The 20,318-nt window shown below is 40.9% G+C and overlaps 1 long non-coding RNA gene across 1 annotated transcript; it reads right to left on the reverse strand.

Annotated features, from left to right (window-relative positions):
• Positions 1 to 604: 604 nt before the first annotated feature.
• On the reverse strand, positions 605 to 17,689 carry LOC143683883 (uncharacterized). The gene is made up of 2 exons (XR_013175696.1): positions 17,614 to 17,689; positions 605 to 740 (listed from the first exon to the last, which is right to left on the reverse strand). It is a non-coding gene; the product is annotated as an uncharacterized LOC143683883 (long non-coding RNA).
• Positions 17,690 to 20,318: the final 2,629 nt, after the last annotated feature.

A 20,318-nucleotide genomic window follows, 5' to 3' on the forward strand; every position in this document is an offset into this window, starting at 1 on the left:
TTTGTTCCATTGTGGTCAGAGAAGATATACTGTATGATTTCAGTATTTTTGAATTTATAGAGACTTGTTTTGTGACCTAACATATGGTCTATCTGGAGAGTGACACATATGCACTGTACTGTACTGCTATTGGGTGAAGTGCTCCCTCTATATCCGTTAGGTCTAGTTGATTTATAGTACCATTCAAGTCTTCTATTTCCTTATTGATCTTCTGTCTAGATGTTGTATGTATTACTGAAAGTGGTGTATTAGACTATCCTACTATTAATCATCAATTTCCCCCTTCAAAGCTGTTAATATTTGCTACATGTATTTTGGGGCTCTGCCATTAGATGCTTATGTATTTATAATTATTAAGTCTTCTTGATGAATTGACACCTTAATCAATATATAGTGACCTTCTTTGTCCCTTATAACAGTTTTGGACTTAAATAGATTTTATCTGATATTAGTATAGCTACCCCAATGCTCTTTTGGTCGCTATTTGCATGCTATATATTTTTTCATCCTTTCACTTTCAACCTACATGTGTCTTTGAATTTTAAGTGAAATTTGAGTGAAGACAATGTACATGTGTTTTTGAATTTTAAGTGAAAAAAAATGCTTTCTTGAAATGCAATTTTATTGAGATACATTCACACAGTATAGAAACTATCTGAAGTATATAATCATTGGTACATGGTAGCATCACATAATTGGGCATACAGCTCCATGGTCAAATTTAGAACATTTTCATTACTCTAGAAAAGAAATAAAAATAAAAAATAAAACCCTAATCCTCCCATGCTCTTAATTCCCCCATATATTGACCCATAATGTTACCTGTTATGAAAGAGTGCTAAAATATTACTGTTAACTATAATCCATAGTTTGCAATAAGTACATTTTTCCCTATACACCCCTCTATTATTAACTCCCTATAATAGTGCATATATCTGCTCTAGTTCATGAAAGAGCTTTTTAAATATTTGTACAGTTAATTATGGACATTATCTGCCACAAGATTCACTGTGTTATACATTCCCATGTTTTAATCTCCCTCTTCCCTTCTGGTGACATACATGACTATAAGCTCCCCATTTCCACCACACTTACCACCATTCAGCACTGCTAATCGTTCTCACAATAATGTGCTACCATCACCTCTGTCCTTTTCCAAATGTTTAAGTTCACTGTAGTTAAACACTCTGCCCATATTAAGCAACCACATCCCATTTTTAACCTCATTCCATATCCTGGTAATCTATACTCTGTATTTTATGTCTATGAGTTTACATATTATAATTAGTTCATATGAGTGAGATCATAAAATATTTGTCCTTTTGTGTCTGACTTATTTCATTTAACATAATGTCCTCAAGGTTCATCCAAGTTGTCACATACTTCAGGACCTCGTCCCTTCTTACTGCTGAACAGTATTCTATCACATGTATGTACCACATTTTGCTTATCCATTCATCTGTTGATGGACACTTGGGTTGTTTCTAACATTTGGCAATTGTGAGTAATGCCACTATGAACATGGGTGTGCAAATGTCTGCTCACGTCCCTACTTTCAGATCTTCTGGGTATATCTTAAGTAACAGGATTGCCAGGTTGTAAGGTAGCTCTATAGTTAACTTCCTGATGACCCATCAAATCGTCCTCCACAGCAGTTATACCATTTTACCTTCTTACCAGCTGTGAACAGTGTTCCAATTTTCCCATAGACTTTCCAACACTTATAGTTTCCTGTTTGTTTAATAGCAGCCAATTCTAGCAGTTGTGAGATATTTTATTGTGCTTTTTGATTTGCATTTCCCTAATAGCTAGTGAGACTGAGCGTCATTTCATGTACCTTTTAAACATCTGTATTTCCTCCTTGGAGAAATATCTATTCATGTCTTTTGCCCATTTTAATTGGGCTGTTTGTCTTTTTATTGCTGGGTTGTAGGATTCCTTTATATATACTGGATATCAAGTCCTTATCAGATATGTGGTTTCCAAATATTTTCTCGTATTGAGTCAGTTGCCTATTCTCCCTTTTGTCACAGTCCTTTGAAGCACTGAAGTATTCCATTTTGAGGAGTTCCCATTTATCTATTTTTTCTTTCATTGCTTGTGCTTTGGGTATAAAGTCTAAGAAACCACTGCCTATCACTAGATCTTGAAGATTTTTCCCTACATTTTCTTCTGGGAGATTTATGGTACTGGGTCTTATATTTTGGCCTTTGTTCCATTTTGAGTTCATTTTTGAACAAGGTATGAGATGGGGCCCTCTTTCTTTCTTTTGGTTATGAATATCAAGTTCTCCAGCACAATTTATTGAAGAGGGCCCAACTGAGTGAGCTCGGGATCCTTATCAAAAATCAATAGAACAGGTCAAATTTCCAAGATGGCGGCTTAGTGAGGAGTGGGATTTATTTCGTCCTCCCGAGCAGCTAGTAAATAGCCAGGAACAGTACAGAACAACTGCTGGGGCCACATCAGTGACCAGACACACAGCATACCCCAGTCTGGATAAGTTGGACCAGCTGCAATCCCACCCAGAACCATGAGTACCCCAAGATGCGGAGGCTGGTTCCCCTGCTCCACAGGCTGGCTCCCAGAGGGGAAAGGAAAGAAACTTTACTAGCAACAAGGGGCTGAGCTCAACCAACCTCCAATTGTGGAATTAATTAACAAATTCTGACTACTAAAAATAAGCCCCCCAGCTGAGCCAAACCTCAAGTAAAACTTGAGGAAAAAGGAAAAACAAAATAAAACAAAGCAGAGGTTTTTTTTGGATTGGCAGAACAAAATATTTGAAAGAGTCTGGGCCCTGAAGGAAAGGAGGGGGTACATAGGACCTGGAAATACACAGAGCAATATACCAACTTAAGCTGTTGATTGGCAAAGCCGAGGAATAGGGGTCCTACTCTGAAAAGGATTTTATTTTTCTTTTATGTGGCTGTGTTTCTACAGCTTGATTGCTCTTTGGATACAACTGCAAGGCTTCTCAGGCTCCAACTGCCCCAGGCAAGTGTGGAATTAAGCTTGTCTGAGAGCTTGTCTGGAGGCTGTGCCTTCCCCTGGAGAGGGGTTCCTCAAAGATTTCAGATCCCAGGGTCTAGAAAACTGAACTGATTAAAGCCAGCCTATAAGAAGGCACCATACAGGCAGGGAAAGAAACAAGAAAGCAAGAACTGAAAAATTCTGATCTGTTAAGCAAAACCTAAGCTAGAGGTCTAGAATAAGCTGACCTGAATGTCAAAGAACAGATGGACAAAAACGTCATCCAGCAAGAAGATCCTAGTAAAAAAAGTGAAAACAGTCTCCATAATAAACTAATTAAGGAAATTAAATGCCTAGATGCCAGCAAAAAATAATGAATCATACTAGGAAAACTGAAGATATGGCCCAGTCAAAGGAACAAATCAACAATTCAAATGAGATACAGGAGTTGAAACAATTAATTCAGGATGTTCAAACAGACATGGAAAACTTCATCAAAAAGCAAATCAGTGAATTGAGGGAGGATATAAAGAAGGCAATGGATGAACAAAAATAAGAAATTGAAAGTCTGAAAAAACCACAGAACTTATGGGAATGAAAGCACAGTAGAAGAGATGGAAAAAAAATGGAAACCTACAATGTCAGATTTCAAGAGGAAGAAGATAGGATTAGTGAACTGGAGGATGGGACATCTGAAATCCAACAAGCAAAACAAAATATAGAATAAGGAATGGAAAAATATGAGCAGGGATTCAGGGAACTAAATGAAAACATGAAGTGCACAAATATGCATGTTGTGGGTGTCCCAGAAGGAGAAGAGAAGGGAAAAGAAGGAGAAAAACTAATGGAGGAAATTGTCACTGAAAATTCCCCAACTATTAAGAAAGACTTAAAATTATAGTTCCAAAAAGTGCAGCGCACCCCAAACAGAGTAGATCCAAATAGACATACTCCAAGACACTTACTAATCAAAATGTCAGATGTCAAAGAGAAGCAGAGAATCTTGAAAGCAGCAAGAGAAAAACAATCCATCACATATAAGGGAAGCCCAAAAAGACTATGCGTAGATTTCTCAGAAGAAACCATGGAGTATAGAAGACAGTGGTATGATACATTTACGATACTAAAAGAGAAAAACTGCTGACCAAGAATTCTATATCCAGCAAAATTGTCCTTCAAAACTGAGGGGGAAATTAAAACATTTTCAGGCAAAAAAAATCACTGAGAGAATTTCTAACTGTGCTGGTTTAAAAGGATGTATGTACCCTGGAAAAGCCATGTTTTAATCCTAATCCCATTTTGTAAAGGCAGCCGTTTCTTCTAATCCCTATTCAGTACTGTATGTTTGAAACTGTAATTAGATCATCTCCCTGGAGATGTGATTTGATCAAGAGTGTTTGTTAAACTGGATTAGGGGAGATGTGTCTCCACCCATTTGGGTGGGTCTTGATTGGTTTTCTGAAGTTTCTGTAAAAGAGAAAACATTTTGGAGAATGAAAGAGATTCAGAGAGAGCAGAGAAGAATGACATAGCCACAAGAAGCAGAGAGCCCACAAGCCAGTGATCTTTGGAGATGAAGAAGGAAAATGCCTCCCGGGGAGCTTCATGAAACAGGAAGCCAGGAGAGAAAGCTAGCAGATGACACCTTGCTCGCCATGTGCCCTTCCATCTGAGAGAGACACTGTGACTGTGTTCACCATGTGCCTTCTCACTGGAGAGAGAAACCCTGAATTTCATCGGCCTTCTTGAACCAAGGTTTCTTTCCCTGTATGCCTTTGCTATAGATTTGTTGTAATTGGGACATTTTCTCGGCCTTAGAACTATAAACTAGCAACTTATTAAATTCCCCTTTATAAAACCCATTCCATTTCTGGTATATTGCATTATGGCAGCTAGCAAACTAGAATACTGACCAAGAGACTGGTTCTGCAAGAAATGCTAAAGGGAGCACTAGAGACAGATAGGAAAAGGCAGGAGAGAGAGATGTGGAGAATAGTATAGAAATGAAGACTATCAGTAAAGGTAAAAAGAAGAAAAATTAGATACGGCACATAAAATCCAAAAAGCAAAATGGTAGAAGAAAGTACTGTCCTTACGGTAATAACTAACTGTTAATGGATTAAACTTCCCAATCAAAAGACATAGACTGGCAGAATGGTTTAAAAAACAGGGCCCATCTATATGCCGTCTATAGGAGACACATTTTAGACCCAAGGATAAACATAGGTTGAAAGTGAAAGGTTGAGAAAAGATATTTAATGCAAAGATCCATCAGAAAAGAGCAGGATAAGCTATACAAATATCCAACAAATTAGACTTCAAATGTAAAACAATTAAAAGAGACAAAGAAGGACACTATTTATTAATAAAAGGAACAATTCGACAAGAAGACATAACAATCATAAATATTTATGCACTGAGCCAGAGTGCTCCAAAATACTTAAGGCAAACACTGAAAAGAGAAATAGACACATCTACCATAATAGTAGTAGACTTCAATTCCCCACTCTCATCAATGGACAGAACATCTAGGCAGAGGATCAATAAAGAAACAGAGAATTTGAATAATACAATAAATGAACTAGACTTAACAGACATTTATAGAACATTATACCCCACAACAGCAGTATACACATTTTTCTCAAGTGCTCATGGATCATTCTCAAGGATAGACCATATGCTGGGTCACAAAGTAAGTCTTAATAAATTAAAAAAGATTGAAATCGCACAAAACACTTTCTCAGATCATAAAGGAATGAAGTTGGAAATCAATAATAAGCAGAGGGGCCATAAAATTAACAAATAAATGGAGGCTAAACAACACATTCTTAAACAACCAGTGTTTAAGTGGTCAAGGAAGAAATTACAAGGGAAATCAGCAAATATCTCGAGGCAAATGAAAATACAACATATCAAAACTCAAGGGACGCAGCAAAGGCAGTGCTAAGAGGGAAATTTATTGCCCTAAATGCTATGTCAAAAACAAAATAAGAAGAGCAAACATTGAGGAGTTAACTGTTCACTTGGAAGAACTAGAGAAAGAAAAGCAAACTAATCTCAAAGCAAGCAAAAGGAAAGAAATAAAAATGAAGATTAGAGCAGAAATAAATGAAATTGAGAACATGGAAACAATTGAGAAAATCAACAAAACTAGAAGTTGGTTCTATGAGAAAATCAATAAGATTGATGGACCCTTAGTGAGATTGACAAAAAGAAGAAGAGAGGATGCAAATAAATAAAATCAGAAATGGAAGAGGAGACATAACCACTGACTCCGCAGAAATAAAGGAGGTGATGAGAGGATACTATGAACAGCTTTATGCTAATAAACGAGACAATGTAGATGAAATGGACAACTTCCTAGAAAAGCATGAAAAACCAACATTGACTTGAGAAGAAATAGACAACCTCAACAAACCAACCATAAATAAATTGCATTAGTCATTAAGGAGCTCCCAAAATAGAAAAATCCAGGACCAGGTGGCTTCACATGTGAATTCTACCAAACATTCAAGAAAGAATTAGATTGGTATCTTTGTCCAGAGTGGTGCCTCAATAAATCCCAGAGTGATTTGAACAGTGAATAAAAAAGTATTTGCAAAGCCCCCTTGGGGGAATGACAAGAAAGGAGGAAGACTCAACTTTTCCCAGTGGAGAATTCTTGATATTCTCACAAGCAATGGGGACAACCAAAGCAACAGGCAGAGCCCTCAATCTGGGGGTTGAAACTTAACCCCAGAAAACATAGGCTAAGTCTAACTAAAATTAAGCCTAACAGACACCCCCAGAGAACCTCTTTTGTTGCTCAGATGTGGCCTCTCTCTCTCTCAGCCAACATGACAAGCAAACTCACTGCCCCCCACCCCCTTCGTATGAGACATGATTCCTAAGGGTGTGGACCTTCCTTGCAACATGGGACAGAAATCCTAGTATGAGCTGGAACTCAGCATCAAGGGATTGAGAAAACCTTCTTGACTGAGAGAAATAAGACAAAATAAAGTGTGGCTGAGCAATTTCAAATAGAGTTGAGGGGTTATCCTGGAGGTTATTCTCATGCATTCTATAGATTACCCCGTTTTAGTTGAAGGTGTATTAGAGAGGCTAGAAGGAAGTGCGTGAAATTATAGAGCTGTGTTCCAATAGCCGTGTTTCTGGATGATTATATAATGATACAGCTTTCGCAAAGTGACTGTGTGATTGTGAAAACCTTGTTCTGATGCTCCTATTATCTACAGTATGGACAGATGAGTAAAAAATATGGATTAAAAATGAATAAATAATAGGGGGAACAAATGTTAAAATGAATTGAGTAGAGGGAAATACTAGTGGTCAAAGAGAGGGAGGGGTAAGGAGTATGGCATGTATGAGTTTTTTTCTTTTTTCTTTTTAATCCTTTTCTGGAGTGATGTAAATGTTCTGAGAAATGATCATGGTGATGAATATACAGCTATGTGATGATATTGTGAGCCATTGATTGCACATCAAGTATGGAATGTTCATATGTTAAGAATGTTTATGTTGTATGTTGATTGGTTTTATTAATAAAAATTTTTTAAAAATCAACTGAACAGAGATCAGAGGGTCTACTTCAAGTCATGATTTTTTATACATTCTGCCAATCTCTACTTTTTGACTGGAGAGTTTAATACATTCACATTTAAAGTAATTACTGATAATGTAGAACTTTCTTCTGCCATTTTGCTATTTATAAGATGTACCTTTTTTTCCCTCAATTTTTCCACTTATAAGTTCTCTTATCTTTAAACTATACCATTTTGAATCCCTTCTCATTTCCTTCTTTACATATTTTTCAGATTTTATTTGTCTGTGTGGTTACCATGGGACTTAAATTTAACATCCTAAATCTATCACAACCACATTTGATTTTATACCAACTTAACTTCAATAGAATACACAGACATTGTTACTATAATCCTCTGTCTCCTCCCCCACCTTTTTGTTGTAGTTGTACAAATTCTTTATACATTGACTAAACCCATAGATTTATCATTACTTAATATGCATTTGCATTTTAGAAACTGTAAAAAGTAAAAAGCGGTGTCACATACCAAAATATCACAATACAATACTACTACTTTTTTAATTACCCCTATGGCTACTTTTACTGGAGTTCTTTATTTTTTTATGCCACTTTGATTTGTTATTTGTGTCCTTTCCTTTAGTCTGAAGAACTACCTTTGGAATTGCTTGTAGGGCTGGTCTAGCCATGACGAACTCCTTCAGCTTTTGTTTATCTAGGAATGTCTTAATCTCTCCCTCCTTTTGAAAGACAGTCTCAATGGATATAAAATTCTTGCGAGGTAATTTTTTTCCCCAGCACTCCAAACATTTCATAGCACTGCCTTCTTGCCTCCAGGGTTTTTGATGAAAAGTCAGCACTTACGCTTATTGGGACTTCCTTGTAGATTACATGTTGCTTTTTTCTTCCAGCTTTCAGAACTGTCTCCTTGTCCTTGGCATTGGACAGCTTAATTACCATGTGTCAGGTGTGGCTCTCTTCAAGTTTATCCTGTTTGGGGTTTGTTGGGATTCTTGGATGTGCATATTCATATCTTTCATAAAATTTGGGAAATCTTCTGTCCTTATTTCTTTGAATTTTCCTTCTGCCCCTTCCTCTTTCTTCTCCTTCTAGGACTCCCATAATGCATATTTTGGCATGCTTGATGGTGTCCCACATGTCCCTCAGACTTTGTTATTTTTTCTTCCATTCTTTTTGCTTTCTGCTCCTTATCCTGAATCATTTCAATTGTCTTGTCTTTGATTCACTCATTCTCCTGCCAGCTCCAATCTGCTGTTGGAACCCTCCTGGGAATTTTTTATTTCAGTTTTTGTGGTCTTCAGTGCCAATATTTCTGTTTGGTTCTTGTTTAAAAATTTTTGTCTCTTTATTAAGATTCTCATGTTGTTCATTATTTTCTTGATATCCTTTAACTCTTTCTCTGTGTTTTCCTTTAACACTTTGGGCATATTGAGGGTATGTCCAAAGTCTGGTATTCTTCATTGATAGTTTCATGATTTTTATCTTGTTCCTCTGAAGGGGCTTTCATTTCCTATTTTTTCATCTTGTAATATTTTGTTACACAATGTACATTTAACATTTTAATATGTTAACTCTGGGATTTAATCCCAGATCTGTCTGTTCCTTAAATTTATATCCAACTAGTGATATGACACAGATTTCCTCGAGTGCCAGGAGCTAACAAAAACAAAGAAACTAACAAAAACAAAGAAACTAACACACACGCACACAAAAACTTTCACCATTGTATTAATTAAGGCTCTCTAGAGAAATAGAACCAACAGGAAATATTCATAAATATAAAATTTATTAAAGTGTCTCATGTGACCATGGGAATGTAGAGTCCAAAATCTGTAGGACAGGCTGAGAAGTTGATGATTCTGATGTAGGGTCTGGACAGACTCCACAGGAAAGGCTCACTGGCTGAAGCAGGAAGAGAACCTATCTCTTCTGAATCCTCCTTAAAGGGCTTCCAGTGATTAAGCACCAATCATTAAAGAAGACACTCCCCTTAGCTGATTACAAATGGAATCAGCTATGGGTGTAACCAGAGTGATCATGATTTAATTCTGTGAAATGTCCTCATAGCAAAAAACAAACCAGCACTTGCCCAACCAGACAAACAGGTAACACCACCTGACCAAGTTGACATATGAACCTGACCATAACAGTCCACCCCTTGTCAACTTGGCAGCTATACTCATCACCTTAAACCATATCTAATTTCTAAATAGAAAACAATAAAATACACTTTTTTTTTCTCCTAACAATACTCAACTGTCCTACATATAGCCGGAAACACATTAAATCTCTCCAGAATAGGGTGCAAGTCCTTGGGTAATATTCATTCTTAAACTTGATATTTTAATCATAGGGTATGGAAGTACTAAAAGACACCCTAGGGGATCTCCTATATTCCAGGAAAACTCTTCTTTACCTCCATTGTGTAGTTGCATTCATATTTCCCCCTGATAGTCAGGGTCAATCACCCCAACCAGTAAAGTAATATCCTTCTTGGCTTGTTGATCCAGGGGCATGAGTAGCCCAAAGTGACCAGGTGGCAGTCCTAGATTCCAGTTCAATGGAATCATTGTTGTTTCTCCTGGTGGAAGCACTACCTATTTTGGAACTAAAACCTGTAGACCAGCAGAGCTCAGGGTTGCAGGGATAGGAAGCAACAATTTTCTTAGAGTATCACTACAGGTAATAGTGAGTGGTGCCACTCCCATTTCCACCTCTTGGTTCCTAGACCCATGGATCCTGGCTATGGGAGAAACAGCACCATACAGCAGACACTGATTCAGAGCATACATGGCTTCTTGGAGAACATTATCCCAGCCCTGCAAGGGATTGCCACCTAGTTGGCACCGTACTTGAGTTTTCAAAAGGGTATTCCACTGTTCTATCAATCCAGCTGCTTCTGGATGATGGGGAACATGGTAAGACCAGAGAATTCTAAGAGCATGTGCCCATTCCTGCACTTTATTTGCTGTGAAGTGTGTTCCCTGATCAGAAGCAATGCTGTGTGGAATACCATGACGATGGATAAGGCATTCTGTAAGCCCAAGAATGGTAGTTTTGACAGAAGCATTGCATGCAGGGAAAGCAAACCCATATCCAGAGTATGTGTCTATTCCAGTTAGAACAAATCATTGCCCCTTCCTATGAAGGGAGTGGTCCAATGTAATCAACCTGCCACCATGTAGCCAGCTGGGCACCTCAGGAAATGGTACTATATAGGGGGCTGAGTATGGGTCTTTGCTGCTGGCAGATTGGGCACTCAGCTGTGGCTGTAGCCAGGTCAGCCTTGGTGAGTGGAAGTCCATATTGCTGAGCCCATGCATAACCTCCATCCCTACCACCATGATCACTTTGTTCATGAGCCCATTGGACAATGACAGGAGTTGCTGGGGAAAGAGGCTGACTGGTATCCACAGAACGGGTCATCTTATCCACTTCATTATTAAAACCTTACTCTGCTGAAGTCACCCTCTGGTGTGCATTCACATGGAACACAAATATCTTCATGTTTTTAGTCCATTCAAAAAGGTCTATCCACATACTTCCTCCCCAGACCTCTTTGTCACCAATTTTCCAATTATGGTCTTTCCAAGTCCCTGACCATCCAGCCAAGCCATTACCAACAGCTCATGAGTCAGTATACAAACGCACCTCTGGCTGTTTCTCCTTCCAAGCAAAATGAACAGCCAGGTGCTTGAAGTTCTGAAGTTCTGGATTCCCCTCACCACTGTCCTTCAAGGACACCCCAGAAAGGGGTTGTAGTGCTACAGCTGTCCACTCCCAGGTGATACCTACATATTGTGTTGAACCATCTGTAAACCAGGCCCGAGTTTTCTCTTCCTCAGTCAATTTACTGTAAGGAATTCCCCAAGAGGCCTTAGCTCTGGTCTGGGAAAGAGAAGGTAATGTGGCAGGAGTGGAGACCATGGGCATTTGGGCCACTTCTTCATGTAACTTACTTGTGCCTTCAGGACCTGTTCTGGCACTATCTTGTATATCCAGTTCCATTTTATGATGTAGTCCTGCTGCACATGCCCAACTTTTTGACTTGGTGAGTAAGACAACACTCAGTTCATGATAGGTAATTCAGGTCTCATGGTAACTTGGTGGCCCAAGGTTAACCGTTCAGTCTCTACTAAGGCCCAGTAGCATGCCAAAAGCTTTTTCTCAAAAGGAGAGTAGTTATCTGAAGCAGATGGTAAGGCTTTGCTCCAAAATCCTAAGGGTCTGTGTTGTGATTCTCCTATAGGGCCTGCCAAAGGCTCCAAACAGCATCTCTATTTACCACTGACACTTTCAGCACCTCTGGATCTGCTAGATCATATGGTCCAAGTGACAGAGCAGCTTGTACAGCAGCCTGGACTTGTCACAGAGCCTCCTCTTGTTCAGATCCCCACTCAAAATTAGCAGCTTTTCTGGTCACTCAATCAATGGGAGAGAGTAGCACACCCAAAAGAGGAATATATTGTCACCAAAATCCGAAGAGACTAACTAGGCATTGTGCCTCTTTTTTGGTCGTAGGAGGAGCTAGATGCAGCAACCTATCCTTTACCTTAGGAGGGATATCTCAACATGCCCCACATCACTGGACACCTAGAAATTTCACTGAGATGGAAGGCCCCTGTATTTTTGTTGGATTTATTTCTCATCCTCTGACATACAAATACCTTACCAGTAAGACTAGAGTAGTTGCTACTTCTTGCTCACTAGTTCCAATCAACATGATATTATCAATATACTGGACCAGTGTGATGTCTTGTAGGAGGGAGAAATGATCATGTCCCTGTGGACAAGATTATGACATAGGGCTGGAGAGTTGATATACCCTTGAGGTAGGACAGTGAAAGTATATTGCTGACCTTGCCAGCTGAAAGCAAACTATTTCTGGTGGTCCTTACTAACAGCTATTGAGACAAAAGCATTTGCCAGATCAATAGCTGCATACCAGGTACCAGGGGATGTATTGATTTGCTCAAGCAATGATGCCACATCTGGAACAGCAGCTGCAATTGGAGTTATCACTTGGTTGAGCTTATGATAATCCACTGTCATCTGTTTTCTACACAGGCCAAATAGGAGAGTTGAATGGGGAGGTGTTGGGAATCACCACCCCTGCAACCTTCAAGTCTTTAAGAGTGGCAGTAATCTCTGCAATCCCTCCAGGAATCCGGTATTGCTTCTGATTTACTATTTTGCTAGGCAGGGGCAGTTCTAGTGGCTTCCACTTGGCCTTTCCCACCATAATAGCCCTCACTGCACAAGTTAGAGAGCCAATGTAGAGATTCTTCCAGTTGCTCAGTATGTCTACACCAATTATACATTCTGGAACTGGGGAAATAACTAAAGAATGGGTCTGGGGCTCCATTGGACCCACTGTGAGATGGACCTGAGCTAAAACTCCATTGATCACCTGGCCTCCATAAGCCCCCACTCTGATTGGTGGACCAGAGTGATGTTTTGGGTCCCCTGGAATTAATGTCACTTCTGAGCCAGTGTCTAATAATCCCCAAAATATCTGATCATTTCCTTTTCCCCAATGCACAGTTACCCTGACAAAAGGCCATCAGTCTCCTTGGGGAAGGCTTGGAGGAAGATCAACAGTATAAATTTGTAGCAGTGTAACAGGGTTCTCCCCCAAAGGGACCTGGCCTCCCCTTCATTCAAGGGGCTCTGGGTCTGTAAACCATCTCACGTCTGGAAATTGATTAAGGGGCCATGACTGTGTTTTTGTAATTCAGGTTAGACTTCTGTTCACTTGACCTAGAACTCTTTTGTTTATACAGCTCAAAGAAGAATTTAGTAAACTGTCCTTCTATTTTATTTCTAGGTACCCCATGATTTACTAGCCAATGCCACAAATCTCTGCGAGTCATATAATTTTGGATCCTGCTTTGATTTTGCTGTCTATTATAATAGCCACATCTACCCTGTCTTTGGCAATTAAGTGCTGCCACCTGGCTTCTGCCAACTCGGGATCCCATCATCCCCATCGTGTTTAAGGATTCCAGCTCAGTGACAGCAGTTCCCATGGTAATATCTGACCTACAGAGAAGTGCAATTACAGAGCTCTTCAGGGATGATGGTGCTAGTCTCACAAATTTATTTCTCACTGTTGTGGTAAAAGGTGCATCCTCTGGACATTCCTGTGTGGTGTAATAGCAGGCTTTGCATGATAAATCCACTCTAACATTCCAATTTCTCTAAGCCTCTGGATCCCCTCATCTACATTATACCAGGGCAGTTCTGACATTTCAACCTCAGGTAATGTCAGTCACCTTTTGACCCATGTTTCAGCCAACCATCCAAACAAACTGTTGATGCCTTTTCTAACCCCTCAAGCTATAACACTGAATGCAGAATCTCTGCTTAGTGGGCCCATATCAATAAATTCAGCCTGACCTAGCCTTATATTCCTCCCACCATAATCCCACACCCTTAAAATCCATTGCCACACATATTCCCCTGATTTCTGTGTATATTAATTGGAAAACTCACACAGTTCTTTTGGAGTATAACATACCTCCTCATGTGTGATACTTTGTACCTCACCTTTAGGGGCCTGTTGGGACTTTAGTCTAGTAATAGGTCTGGAAGAAATGAGGGGTGGTGGGGGTGGGTCATGAAAAGAATTAGAAGTATCTTCCAAGCCATTTACTTCAGGGCATTCATTTGCAGTTTCATCTGGTGAAACAGGATTAATTACTCTAGGGCTAATCCCTTCAGGTGGAGGTTGGTTGGCCAACTCCTCAAGCCAGACTGGAGGTGGGGCAGCTATGTCCTCAGGGCAGATTATTAAAGGGTTATCTAGAGAAGCCTCAGCATGACCTAGGGTTTCAACCTCTCCACCAACATCATTATCAATCCATATGTCACCATCCCACTTTTCAGGATCCCACTCCTTTCCAATCAATGCCCTCACTTTAATGGCAGACACTGTGCAAAATTGAGATTTCAGTTTATGTTGTAAAATTGCTACTCTAACAATAAGATTCTAAGTCTTATTTTTGGAGATCTCAAGTCTATGGCTACAGAAAATAAGATTTTCCTTCAGTACACTCACAGAAACGTCTACATCTGTCAAATGGTGCTTAAGCTTCTCATTTGAAGCCTTAAGCCCATCCCTTTCACTCATTAATGTATACAGTGTATCTAACAACAACCAGCTAACATCTCTATACTTCCTATTTCCACAAAACTCTGTTAAGGTGTCAAAAACATTATCCCCCAGAGCCTGGCTTCATACAAGTGAAGCATCAGAAGAATTGAATGGTGATATTTTGGCTATCTCTTTTGCCAGCTCACTCCATGGATTGGCAATGTCATTCTGATTATCGGAGTCAGAGTCCTTAGTGCCTTTGCATCCAGTCAGCATAGAAAACCATTCATAAAAACCCATTTTTAAGATTCTGTTTCTTAAGAACCATTCCTGGTACCAAGTTGTATTAGTTAGGGTTCTATAGAGAAATAGAATCAACAGGAAATATCCGTAAACATAAAATTCATAAAAGTGTCTCATGTGACCATGGGAACGTAGAGTCCAAAATCTGTAGGTCAGACTGTGAAGCTGACAATTCTGATGGATGGTCTGGACGAACTCCTCAAGAGAGGCTTGCTGGCCAAAGCAGGAAGAGAACCTGTCTCTTCTGAATCTCCTTAAAAGGCTTCCAGTGATTAGATTAAGCATCAATCATTAAAGAAGACACTCCCCTTGGCTGATTACAAATGGAATTGGCTGTGGACGTAGCCAATGTGATCATGATTTAATTCTGTGAAATGTCCTCATAGCAAAAGGCAAGTCAGTACTTGCCCAACCAGACAAACAGGTACTACCACCTGGCCAAGTTGACACATGAACCTGACCATGACAACCATCTTTGCAAATTGGCTTTGTATTGTCTGACGCGCTACTTCAGAGTTTAGCTTCCTATCAAGATCAGCCGAAGGTGAATGTGAAGTGCATGGTCTTCTCCTTCTTTTTATGAGCTTTTGTCTTGTCTTGGGCTTATGCTTGCTAATGGTCAGAAATTGGCCTTAGGAATTCTCCCATTAACAGGAATTCATATGCATCCTCTACTTCCCATGAAATAGACTTTCTCCTCCTGTGTGCTCTATTATATGTCTTATTGCAGGCAATCCTTTGCTCCAGGCTGCTTTGACTTAACTATATTACACTGCTTTAGATGTCCATAAGCTGCTTTTGCCTGAAGGGCAAGTTCTTGAAGGTGAGCCAGAGGTGTGTTTCCCGGGTTAGTCTCTCAGGCTACAGGATAGATTAGCACTGACATACAGGCAACCCAGTATGCACATTGATGTTACTCTGTTTCCTTCAGAACAGGGCCAGGGCCCCACCGTTGGCTAGCTTCACACTAGGCAGAGAGAGGGTGGGCAAGAGTCAGCAAGGACACCGCAAGCTACTCCCACCACTTTTTAAAGTTGTGTTTCCTTGATTTGGCACTTGCCCAGTTACTGCAACCTTTTAATTGCTCTCTGTTGTTTTGAGGAAGATGGTTCTTTCAGTTCAGTTTTTGCTAGTTGTTCAAATATTCTGTGAGGGAATCGCACCCTGGAGTGCCTTATGCTGCCATCTTGGTCGACCAGAAGCCAATATTCCTGAATGAACTCAGACAGCCCCTACTTCCCAAGAGTTCTAGTCAGAGAGAGAGTGAGGTCTCCTGAACTCAGTCTTCTCCTTCAGAATCATTAACAATACCTCTGGTGGAAAAGAACTCCACCTCAGCACTTTTCAGTCAGGCTCCTTTTAAGTTCTGATCCTATCATTGTATGAGCCACAAAGAAAGATCATGTTCATGTTAAACAAACTGATAAACCCAACTCTAATGAATATTTTAATCAACTGAAGTCCATGCTGCCTATTTCTCTATACAAGTAGATCAGATTTCCCTATTTATAAATGAAACCAGCTTAATTTGGTCAGCTGCTTATATCTGAGTCCAGTAAAATTGGATTCCCTGGAAAGTGTTTGTGCTAGTTTGAAAGGATTTGTACCCTAAAAAGCCATTTTTTAATCCTGACCCATCTCCTGGAGGCAGCCATTTCTTTTAATTCCTATTCAGTACTATAGGTTGGAAACTTGATTAGATTATCTCCAGAGTTATTAACCTTTGATTAGAGGGAGATGCAACTCCACCCATTCCAGATGGGTCTTGATTAGTTTACTGGAATCCTTTAAAAGACTAATTATTTTGTAGAAAGCTTGAGAGCCTTGAGAATCACGAGAGCCTTAGTAGCCAGAGACCTTTGGAAATGAAGAAGGAATATGCCTCCAGGGGAGCTTCATGGAACAAGAAGCCTGGAGGGAAAGCTAGCAGAGTGCCACCATGTTCACCATATGCCTTTCCAGTTGAAAGAGAAACCCTGAATGTCATTGGCCTTCTTGAACCAAAGTATCTTTCCCTGTATGCCTTAGATTGGACATTTCTATAGCCTTATTTTAATTTGGACATTTTTCACAACCTCAGAACTGTAAACTTGCAACTTAATAAATTCCCCTTTTTAAAAGCCATTTTAATACTGGTATACCACATTCTGGCAGCTAGCAAACTAGTAAACAAATGCTAGCAAATATTTTAATCAACTGAAGCCCATACTACTTTTTCTATATACAAGTAGATCAGATTCCCCTACTTATAAATGAAACCAGCCTAACTTGGTTAACTGCTTGTAATTGAGTCCAATAAAATTGGATTCCTTGTAAAGTGTTCCCATAATTTTGACATTTGGTTAATAGCAACTCGTGTTTGAAGGGCTTGGCCTCAGTGGTCTACCTGATTCCATCTCATTTTATATCATCTTCCCATCAGAGACTCAGGATAGCTCCGAGTGGGCCTAGAATGACATGCCTCAGATCCTAGCCTAGTGTCCACGAGGTATCCTCTCTCTGTGTTCGTTGACATTCCTCCATTCTAGGAAAGAAAAATACTCTTTAACGTGATGTGGGCTTTTCCCAGTCCAGTGCCCATGGCAGAGATGATGAATCCACCTAAATCTTCTTTCCCATAGGGCCTGGTCACACACACTCAACTCTTACTGAATCAGAGTTAGCTTGAGATAAAACTTACCTGTATTCTTGCCAGGTCCCCCTTCCATCTGCAGGGTAAGGTTTTCCAATGATATGTCACCTGCAGTGTGCGGCTCTGCCCGTCTAACTGGTCACCACCAAATGAGTTGTTTGGTGTCATGAAGTCATAGTGGGCCTTCAACTGTATGGAGACGGTCACAGCTTCTACATGAGTAAACTTTTACCTAGAGGGATGATTTTCTTTCTTCTTCTGACTGACTAGCAAAAGTATGCTTTTCTGCTTCAGGAATTACAGAGAGTCAAGTCAGAAAGTGCCTTTAAGGTTATCCAGTCCAACCTCTCACTTTACAGACAAGGACACTGAGATGGTATTGAGTCCAAGGCAGAGTTTAAGATGAGAATTGACACCAGATCCCTTCTTCCCCACTGAGCCTCAGGATTCCCCATCAGTCAGTTCTGAGTCCCGAGCTGCCAATATTTCTGACATTTATGAGACCACCAGATGTGAGGTCTATGTGTGCTGCCCCCTACCAGGGGCTAGAGGCACCTCTTCACTTCCTCTTCCAAACAAATGCATCAACAGCCAACCTCTGAGGGGCCCCCTAGGCTTGGGGGAGCTTATCTGGCTTAGAAGCCTGTACCTTTAGAAGTTTGTGAGAGAGAAACAGTTCTTTCTTTGCTTGTAGCACCCAAAACAGCATTAAAGAAACTGTCTAACATGACGTAGCCATTCACTTCCTTTGCTTGGGCTAATCACTTTTCTCCCTGATGCCCAATCATCTATCAGCATTTAAAGGATGGGAACTTTGGGTGACCTTTTCCTCTTGCCAAAGGAAACAAAGCCATTTTTGAGCATTTTCAACATAAAAAACCAATCTCTTAAAATCACTACCCTCTTGACTGGCCAGTGAGAGGAGGCTGAGAGAGCCATCTTTATCTGCCTGTCATGCATCAAATTGATTTAGCAGGCAACAACCATCAGAAGAAATTAGAAAGGGAATAATAGCTCAAAGAAATTAAAAAAGGTTGAACGGCCTTCAGGGGTGTCAGATGTGGCCAGCTTCGTTAGTCACCATAGTTTGTAGTCTTTTATTTTTTTGTGATCTCCAGCATCTGCTGATGACCAGTGCAACCCCTTACATTTGTGGAGTCTGTTAGAATATACAAAGCACTCTCTTGAGCTTCTGCTTGTTTTAGGTGTGTGCATATGTGCATGTGTATGTGCATGCATGTATGCACATGTGTGCACGTGTGTATGTATGTGTATGTTCTGTGTGTGTGTGTGTCTGCGTGTGTGTGTCCATTTGGCTGTTTGCAGTGACTACCTCTCTTTTTCTTTCCCTTCTTTAGGCAACTGTTGTGGTCAAATATTTTTCACGGTTTGGATTTTTTCCCTAGACTACAAAGCGACAGGCTGGCATCAATAGGGAAAAACCATTTTCTCTGCCAAATATAATTGGGATTGAGAAGAAGGATGGCTTCGCCCTCTGTGACCTTCTGTTGCTTGTTCTGTTCTCCCATCACTCCTTCGTGAAGGTACCTCAAGCCTCAAAGCGGGTGGATTGTAAAATTCGGTTTCATTCCCCATGAGGCATCCTTTTCTAGTTCCCTGTCCTTTTTAATTAAAGTGAGAGGTGGACTGGCCAAGGCCAGAGTAACTGTCCCCATGTTCCAGGTGAGAAAACCAAGTCTTTGCAATGCTGGCATCTCTCCCTTGTCCAAGGGTGTCGGGGAGGAGACCCACGTTGAAGTCCTGGCTCCTGATTCCATCTCCAGTCGTTGTTGCGCTGTTCCCTATTTGGGTGTGTTTTATTTTTAATGAGGTTTTGAGCCATTTGGTTTGGGACTTTTTGTTCCCAGGTAGACTCTCCTGTGGCCTAAGACAGACTTACTTCTCTAGCCCTCTTTAGTGGGGACCCCCCCCCCCATGGCCAGCACCCAAAGGGTGCCATTTCATCTTGGCTGTGATTCCCAGCAGCCCCCTCGAGCCTCGGGGAGCCCCTCATTTCCTTCCCATCCTCGTTCTCATCTTGCCCCACACTGCCGAAGTTTTGTCCAGGTCACCCTGGCTTTCCTTCCTGGAAGCCTTTCTTTCCATCTTCCTGCCACTGACTCTTTCTCACCCCTTGCTTCTCTCTCCTGCTTTCTCCCCCAGAAGCTGAGGGCAGGGCACAGCCGGGACTCTACACCCCCCAGGGGGATGCACTTCCTTCTGCTTTTCTGAAACAGCCTCCTGGGTCTTCCTTCTTTCTTTCTTCTTTGCTTTCGCATTTTGTCTTCTTGTCCTTACTGAGCCTCCCTGGACAAGCTCTTATGTGCAGGTGCTGTTCTGGGGGCTGGGAAGACAGGTGTGTGTGCACCCACCCCTCTGCTCCCAGGGCCTGAGATGCTAACGTCAGACCTGAGGCCTGAAAGGAACCATTTTGAGGCTAGGAGTGGAGAACAGTCCTGTTCATCCTCCTGGGCCCTTCTTGGGGCCAGGCCTGTCCTCTGTTTGATTTTATTGTGGCCCCAGACCAATATTATTTGAAGAAAACTGCTGGAGCCTTTGCTGACCCATGTCTGGTTCTGCAGGTGACCTGAGAGGAGGAGGTGGGCTTGGCCCCAGGGTCCCCCTCTCCCAAGCTGAGGCCCCCATGGCTGCCTCAGCAAGGATGTCAGGCCCTGGTCCTCCTGCTGGCTTTGGGGCAAGGGGACTTTTGGGGGACCTGGTGGTGGAGGCTGGAAGCCTCTGGGCAGTCCCCA

This window comes from Tamandua tetradactyla, chromosome 1, assembly GCF_023851605.1.
Source record: "Tamandua tetradactyla isolate mTamTet1 chromosome 1, mTamTet1.pri, whole genome shotgun sequence".
NCBI lineage: Eukaryota > Metazoa > Chordata > Mammalia > Pilosa > Myrmecophagidae > Tamandua > Tamandua tetradactyla.